Source organism: Trichosurus vulpecula, chromosome 3, assembly GCF_011100635.1.
Source record: "Trichosurus vulpecula isolate mTriVul1 chromosome 3, mTriVul1.pri, whole genome shotgun sequence".
Taxonomy (NCBI): domain Eukaryota; kingdom Metazoa; phylum Chordata; class Mammalia; order Diprotodontia; family Phalangeridae; genus Trichosurus; species Trichosurus vulpecula.
This window is the reverse complement of record NC_050575.1, coordinates 167,469,604-167,477,877: the sequence shown is the minus strand read 5'-3', so window position 1 is coordinate 167,477,877 and position 8,274 is coordinate 167,469,604.

Sequence of the window (8,274 nt, the reverse complement as noted above, 5' to 3'; positions counted from 1 at the left end):
TCCATGGCACAAAAAAAGATTAACACCACCCCCTCCGCTCCCTGCGGAATAATAAGGAATAATGTTGGTATGAACTCTTTCCTCTCTTGTGGACATGCAGGGCTGACCCTTCCCCTTTCTATTGAAGAGTAACAATACTTCCCTTCTCTTTAAGGGCAAAGCACCTTCTCCTAAGTTTGCTCCAGCTGCTATCATTAATCTGTCCAGCTGGCTTGTTTTTATACCAAATGCATAAAATGACATCAAAATTAAAAAAGCTATCAGCTAGGAAACAAAAGTCTAGATGTCAACTGCTTTGGTGAGCTTCCAGGGAGGGACAAATCCTGTGTGTGTATATGTCTGTCTGTCTGTCTGTCTGTCTGCTGTCTGTCCATCTGTGTCTCTTTGTTTCTCACAATCTCCCACTTCCCCTCCTTACCAAGTGGAAGGGAAACAGAAAACAATGTAGATCATATATCTATCTATCTATCTATCTATACATACATACACACACACACACGCACACACACACACACACACACACACACACATATGAGTTGTCTAAATGCAGCTTCCAGGGAGACATGATTCATATCTCTGGAAACGTGCCCACCTGTCACCAAGGGAGACTCTGATTTCTGTCTGGAAGAGGAGAAGGAACCACTCTATTCTTTTAGAGGGGGTACCAGACTTTTTCTGCTCTCCTAAATATTACTGGTCTAGGGGCACAATCTTTAGGTTCAAGCTGCTTTAGAGATGATACTCTAAGCTTACACTTTTTAATTTGACTCCTTCCCATCAAATACTAGTTACACAAAATGACCATCACAAGTACTAAATAGTGAATAAAGCCATTTATCCAAGCAAATAGTGAACACAAACTGAAGAAGTTATACAAATTAAAATATACCAAAAAATGCAGAGTAAATGAGCTTTCCCACTGGGATTAAGTTATCTCAGCCAGTGGTGGGATTCAAATGAATTAATAACCATTTCTCCATGGAACCGAGCTGAGGTGCTGTCCTTGCTGCTAATGTGGCAGGCGTAGGCCCTGCCCCTGCTAACAACCTCACGGAACTAAACCTAAAATTAAGTACCGGTTCTACGGAACTGGCTGAATCCCACCACTGATCTCAGCTCAAATGAGAGTCCCCAGTCTCACCCAAGGGGAAATTCTCTGAAATATCTAGGGAAGCAACCTAGAAATCAGGGGTATGTTGAGGCACCAGCTTCTTGACATGTATGCTGATCCCCCAAGTCTTTTTTTTCTCACCATGGGTCTCTCCCTGAAGAGAATCTGGAATATCTGTGCCTCTTATGAAGAAGGAATGGGAAAAAATTAGGTCTCCTCTCCAAAGCTTTCACATCAATTCCCACCCCTCATGTTGGCACACAGCTGGTAGCCATCATTCTCTCCATCAATTTGGAGTCATGCCTGAGCAGTCGCTTGCAAAACACCTCAGGCTTTAAACTTGGATTACCCTGGGCATAGGGGTTTGGGGCTAAGCTCCTTCTAAAGGGAATAGGGGAAAGTGAAGACGTACATGGGGGAATGTGAAGGCATGGTAAAGTGAAAAGAGCACTGGCTCTAGAATCATTTGAACTGGGTTCAAATCCTAGTTGAGACTTACTACCCACATGACCATGGGCAATATATTTAATCTTCCTGGGCCTCAGTTTCCCTATTTGCAAAATGAAGGGGTTGGATCATAGCATCTTTGAGGTCCCTTCAACTCTAAATTTATGATCCTATGACTTGCCCTGCCTTTTAGTCCTACCCAACCAACTTCTAGCAGCTTCTGGCTTTGGTCTTTAGCCATTATTTACAGCAGCAAATAAAAGTCGTGGGGAACAAGAACAGGGTCCTCAGGGACAGAGTTCATTGCCAGAGCCCCAGTTCAGTTCAGTCTTGGGACATTTTTTCACATGACTAAATAGTCTACAATTCTTCTGAGAACTGTTCATCTGTTGAGTTATATATTTCTGTTATTTGGTATTACATGTATGTTAGTTTCCTATATATCTGTATTATAGGTATAGGGACCACAAAATAGAAGTGGGAACATACATACACACCATATACATGCATACACATGCATGCATGCATGTCTATTCACACATGTATACACATATACGGGCATATCTGTACTGCATTATGCACTTGTGTGTGAACATGCACACATATGTGTGTGTGTAGCCTATGTGTTACTAGCCTATATGTGTGTATATGCATATATACACATACATACAAGCAACACCTGAAATGCAACTACAATGCAACATGGATAGAGTTGGACTATTGTGGGCAGTGGTACTGAGGCTGGTCATCTGCTGGGAGCTTCAGAGAGCAATAGGAGCAGCCCCACTTTGAGAAACAGCAAGTCTCCTGAGAGTTTTACCCTGTGTATTCTGGTTTTGGGGGAAAAAGTTTCTCAGTAGAAGTGACATTGTTTTCCTTGAATTCTGCTGTGAGATCTATTTGTTTTCTTCTTCCTACAAATAAATTTTTCTTGTCTGAGTTGTGTAAGCTGTACATTTGCAAGAAGAATTTGTGACGATGAAGCATATAATGTCATAAAATGATTCTTCCAGGTTTTCTGAGTGGGGCTACTGAGTCCTCAAGGTGTGCTATCAATCATTTGATCAAGGGCGGAGCCAAGATGGCTGGAATGCAGGGACCTGCATAAGCTCTCCCCCAAATCCCTCCAAACACCTGTAAAAAATGGCTCTGAATGAATTCTAGAGCTGCAGAACCCATGAAATAGCAGAGGGAAACAGGTCTCCAGCCCAGGAGAGCCTGGATGGTCACCGGGAAGGGGTCTATCCACAGTGGTGAGAGCAGAGGGCAGCTCAGCATGGGCCACACCAGGACAGACCAGACCTGGAATCAGCCAGCCAGAACAGGCCTTGGGGCCATGAAACAGTGAGCTGTGGCAGTTACCAGACTTCTCAACCCACAAATGCCAAAGAGTAGGTTAGGGGGAAACTGTGGGATTGAGTTCAGAGCGGTCTGGCCACCAGCTATGGGGATGGAGGAGGTGGTGCATCGGTGGTGGCTAGTAGCAGCAGAAAGCTCCTGAGGCTGTTTCCAGAACTCCAGGCAGCCACTTCCCAAATCCCTGGCTCACGCGGTGGGAGGAATCTAGCAGTAGATCAGAGTGGTAGTGCCTTTGCGGGCACAAAGGCAGATTCTCTTGCTGTGCCCTGCTTGGATCTGTACTGGGGTCCTGGTTGGCAGTTCTTGGGGGAAGAGGAGTGCTGCTGTGACAGAGCCTGGGGTGATGGTGGAGTAGAAGTAGCTCTGAAAACAGCAGTGCTTGGACCCTATTCTTGGAACAAAGTATTCTCTACTCTACAAGTGGTCATATCCTGACAAAAAGCTCAAGGGTCAAGTAGTTGGCTGGGAACATGAACAGGCAGCAAAAACAGACCCAGACTGAAACTCAGACTCAAACTCAAACTCTAGATTCCTTTTTTGAGGACAAAGAAGATCAAATCATACAGCCAAAAGAAGTCAACAAAGTCAGAGAGCCTACATCAAAAGCCGCCAAGAAAAATATGAATTGGGCTCAGGCCATGGAAGAGCTCCAAAAGCATTTGGAAAAGCATGTAAGAGAAGTAGAGGAAAAATTGGGAAGAGAAATGAGAGTGATACAAGAAAACCATGAAAAACAAGTCAACAACTTGCCAAAGGAGACCCAAAAAAATACTGAAGAATATAACACCTTAAAAAATAGACTAATTCAAATGGCAAAAGAGCTCCAAAAAGCCAATGAGGAGAAGAATGCCTTGAAAGGCAGAATTAGCCAAATGGAAAAGGAGGCCCAAAAGACCACTGAAGAAAATACTACCTTAAAATTAGATTGGAGCAAGTGGAAGCTAATGACTTTATGAGAAACCAAGATATTATAAAACAGAAACAAAGGAATGAAAAAATGGAAGACAATGTGAAATATCTCATTGGAAAAACCACTGACCTAGAAAATAGATCCAGGAGAGATAATTTAAAAATTAATGGACTACCTGAAAGCCATGATCAAAAAAAGAGCCTTTCAAGAAATTATCAAGGAGAACTGCCTTGATATTCTAGAACCAGAGGGTAAAATAGAAATTGAAAGAATCCACTGATTGCCTCTTGAAAAAGATCCCAAAAAGAAAACTCCTAGGAATATTGTCGCCAAATTCCAGAGTTTCCAGGTCAAGGAGAAAATCCTGCAAGCAGCCAGAAAGAAACAATTTGAATATTGTGGAAACACAATCAGGATAACACAAGATCGAGCAGCTTCTACCTTAAGGGATCAAAGGGCTTGGAATATGATATTCTGGAGGTCAAAGTATCTAGGATTAAAACTAAGAATCACCTACCCAGCAAAACTGAGTATCATGCTCCAAGGCAAAATATGGATTTTCAATAAAATAGAGGGCTTTCAAGATTTCTCAATGAAAAGACCAGAACTGAATAGAAAATTTGACTTTCAAATACAAGAATCAGGAGAAGCATGAAAAGGTAAACAAGAAAGAGAATTTATAAGGGGCTTACTAAAGTTGAACTGTTATGTTTACATTCCTACATGGAAAGATGATGTGTGTGATTCATGAGACCTTTCTCAGTATTAGGGGAGTTCAAGGGAATATAGACAGAGGGCACAGGATGAGTTGAATATGAAGAGATGATATCTAAAAAGTGAAATAAATTTGAGGGGTGAGAGAGGAATATATTGAGAGAGGGAGAAAGGGAGAGGTAGGAGGGGGTAAAGTATCTCACATTAAAGTGGCAAGAAAAAGCAGTTCTGCTGGAAGGGAAGAGGGGCAGCTGAGGGGGAATGAGTGAATCATACTCTCATGGATCCAACTTGAGGAGGGAATAACTTACACACTCAATGGGTATCTTACTCCACAGGAAAGTAAGGCAAAGGTGGTTAAAAAAAAGTTGGGGGGGATGATAGAAGGGAGGGCAGATAGGGGGAGGAGGTAATCAAAAGCAACCACCTTTGAAAAGGGGCAGGGTCAAGGGAGAAAATTGAATAAAGGGAGGCAGGAGAGGATGGAAGGAAATATAGTTAGCCTTTCACAACATGAGCATTGTGGCAGTGTCTCACATAATGATACACGTGTGATCTATGTTGAATTGCTTGCCTTCCTAGGGAGGGTGGGTGGGAAGGGAAGAGGTGAGAGAATTTGGAACTCAACATTTTAAAAGCAGATGCTTAAAACATTTAAAAAAAACCGTTGATTTTTGCATGTGGCTGGGAAACAAATATATAGGGAATAGGGCATAGAAATCTATCCTGCCCTACAAGAAAGATGAGGAAGGGGGAGGAGGGTGACTGGGGAATGAGGCAATCAGAATGTATGCCATCTTGGAATGGGGGGGAGGGTAGAAATGGGGAGAAAATTTGTAACTCGAAATCTTGTGGAAATCAGTGTTGAAAACTAAAATATTAAATACATTTAAATAAATTGACAAAAATTGTTTGATCATGTCTAATGTGAAGATTATAGACAAATCAGTCAATCAATAAGAATTTTATAAGTGCCTTCCTACTATATACCAAGCACTATGCCAGGAGCGAAGTTATTAGATGTTATTTATTCCACTCATCCCTAAATTAGACTGAATATCTCTCAGGTTTCAGATTTGGCAAGAATGTGTACTTGAGCAACAATTTAACATCATCCTTTTCCTGGTTAGTCTAGAAGGATGCAGTCATATAGTTATTGAAGGACAGATGGAGCTGAAAGGTGGGTTGCTTCTCAATGACTACCAGTGTCTGGTAGAAGTATACCCTAGGCAGGTTATTGGTGGCAGAAGTGCCCAAGGAGGTAAGGATGCTGACAGATTAGAAGAGCCCCAGTCACCTTTCTGTGACTGCCTTCATCCCTTTCAGGTTCTGAGGATCCACATCAGCCCAAGGCTGTTCAGGCAATAGTTGAAACACGGTCATTAAAGCCGGTATTGTGCTTTATTTTATGAACTTTTCTCCCTTTATCTTTACAGCTTTGTTTTACTACCTTCATGTAGTTAAATTGCTACACAATGACTCTGGAAATGCTTCTTTAATTCTCTGCATACAACTGGAATCTGGCCAAGGTTTACACCCTTTGGTTCCGGCTTTGAATCTGTTCCTAACCACAGTGACATATTTCCGCCTCTAGTCCTAGGAAATGTTTGCCTACACTATGTTCATAGAACCATAAAATCCTGTAAGTACTAAATGAACGTGAAAGAGCAACTGCCTTTTGGATTCCAACCATCTAACTAACCAGAACATTATCTGTGATATCCATGGGCTTTTTGTTTCCTCATGAGGTATTATTGTCACACTGGGTCAACTTATCTATGGGAAAGTAAATTGGATTATGTAGGTTTTAAAGGATGCTGTTTGCCTGGCCAATGCCACAATTGCTCACATCCTCTTAGGAAGACATTGTTCTGATTGTATTGGCAATTGAGATGGGCTCTTAGCACTTATTCAACCAAGTTCCCTTGAAGAGTTTGACCTTTATTTCCTTGATTAAATTAGGAGTCCTTGATGACCTCCTTGCTTCAAGGGAAAGCCTAGTTTACATGGGTTTGAGTGACATGTTTGTGATATCAGAGGCTTTTATACCAGGTGGGTTTAAGTCGCATTTTTGTGACGCTTTTAGGTCATGTGGGTGAATCGCATGTGTGACTTACCTTTGACCCTGAACAAGATATATAAACCCAGAGGTTGGCTTTCTCCTTTGGAGCTCTGAGCCACGGTAGGAGTGGTGCATGACTCTAGGCAAGCCGTTATGAGCTCCTTGGCTTTGGAGAAAACTCAGATGTTGATGCTTTTCTGGTAACTGCATATTGTGATTTTGTCAGATGGAAATCTATCTGTTGATTCATGTTTATTTGCTCTGTTTGTATTTGCTCTGAAGCTCAGGGTGCTGGCTTTTCCCCTGAGCTGAGTGAATGATATTTGTATGTTGGATTAAAATAAGATTGTTAAGTCCTTAACATTGCTTTCCTTAGTAAGGCAGATCAAAACTACCTGTGTCGGCAGCTTTCTGTGTGCTGGTTGTTGGTGGGTCTTATACCCCTTCAGCAGCTGCTAGCACATTGTTACAACACTGACTTAGCTCTTCTCGACAATACAATGATTCAAGATAACTGATGGACTTTTGATGAAAAATGCTATCCATCCCCAGAGAAAGAATTGATGGAGTCTGAATACTGATAGAAGCACACTTTTTTTAACTCTATTTTTCCTGGGGTTTTTTCTTTTGGTCTATTTTTTGTTTGTTTTTACAACATGACTAATATAGAAATATGTTTTGCATGACTATACATGTAAAGCCTATATCAAAGTACTTGCCTTCTCATTGGGGGTGGGGCGGGGGGTGGAGGGAGGGAGGGAATTTGGAACTCAAAATTTTGAAAACGAATGTTAAAATTGTTTTTGTATGTTATTGGGGAAAAATAAGATACTAAATAGTATATCATTAAACAAAAGGGAAGACATTGTTCTTTTGTGTTGGAGATGCCATGTTCATGAGTATTTTCTATTGTCATTTATTGGAGAAACATGCTGCGAAGATTTTTTCCATTTACCTGCTTCTCTTAATCTTAGCTGCATATGTTTGTCATGTCAACCTTTCTGTCTAAGTCATAGACCCATTTGCAGTGGAGTCCTTCATATTTACTCTATGTAAATCTTTATATTTCAAATGTGTTTTTTGTAAACAACATATTGTTGGATTATGCTTTCTAATACTCTCCAGGATTAAATACAAAATCCTCTGTTTGGCATTCAAAGCTCTTCATAACCTAGCCCCCTCCTACCTTTTTAGTATTCTTATACCTCACTCTTTACCATACTGTACTCTTTAATCCAGTCACACTGGTCTCCTTGCTGTTCCACAAACAAGACCTTTTGTCTCTTGGCTCTGGGTATTTTCCCTGGCTGTCCCTCATGTCTGGAATGCTCTTCCTCACTACCTCTGCCTACTACCTTGCCTGGCTTCCTTTAAGTACCAACTAAAATCTCATCCCCTACAGGAAGCCTTTCCCAACCCATCTTAATTCTAGTAACATCCCTCTGTTAATTATTATTTGTTTGTGGTATCCTCTAATTGTCAATATCTTCTCCTTTGTGCCTATTTTAAGCTTATTTATTAACTTTCTAATTTTTTTTTAAATGCACATTCAGATGGCAGAAACTAGGCACAGACCAGTTGTGTTGGTAACTAAGGTGGGACTTTCTTATTGTTTCAGAATGATTAATTAAGTGTCTTTGATTGAGCCTTACTAGGTGTAAAACCCCAGGC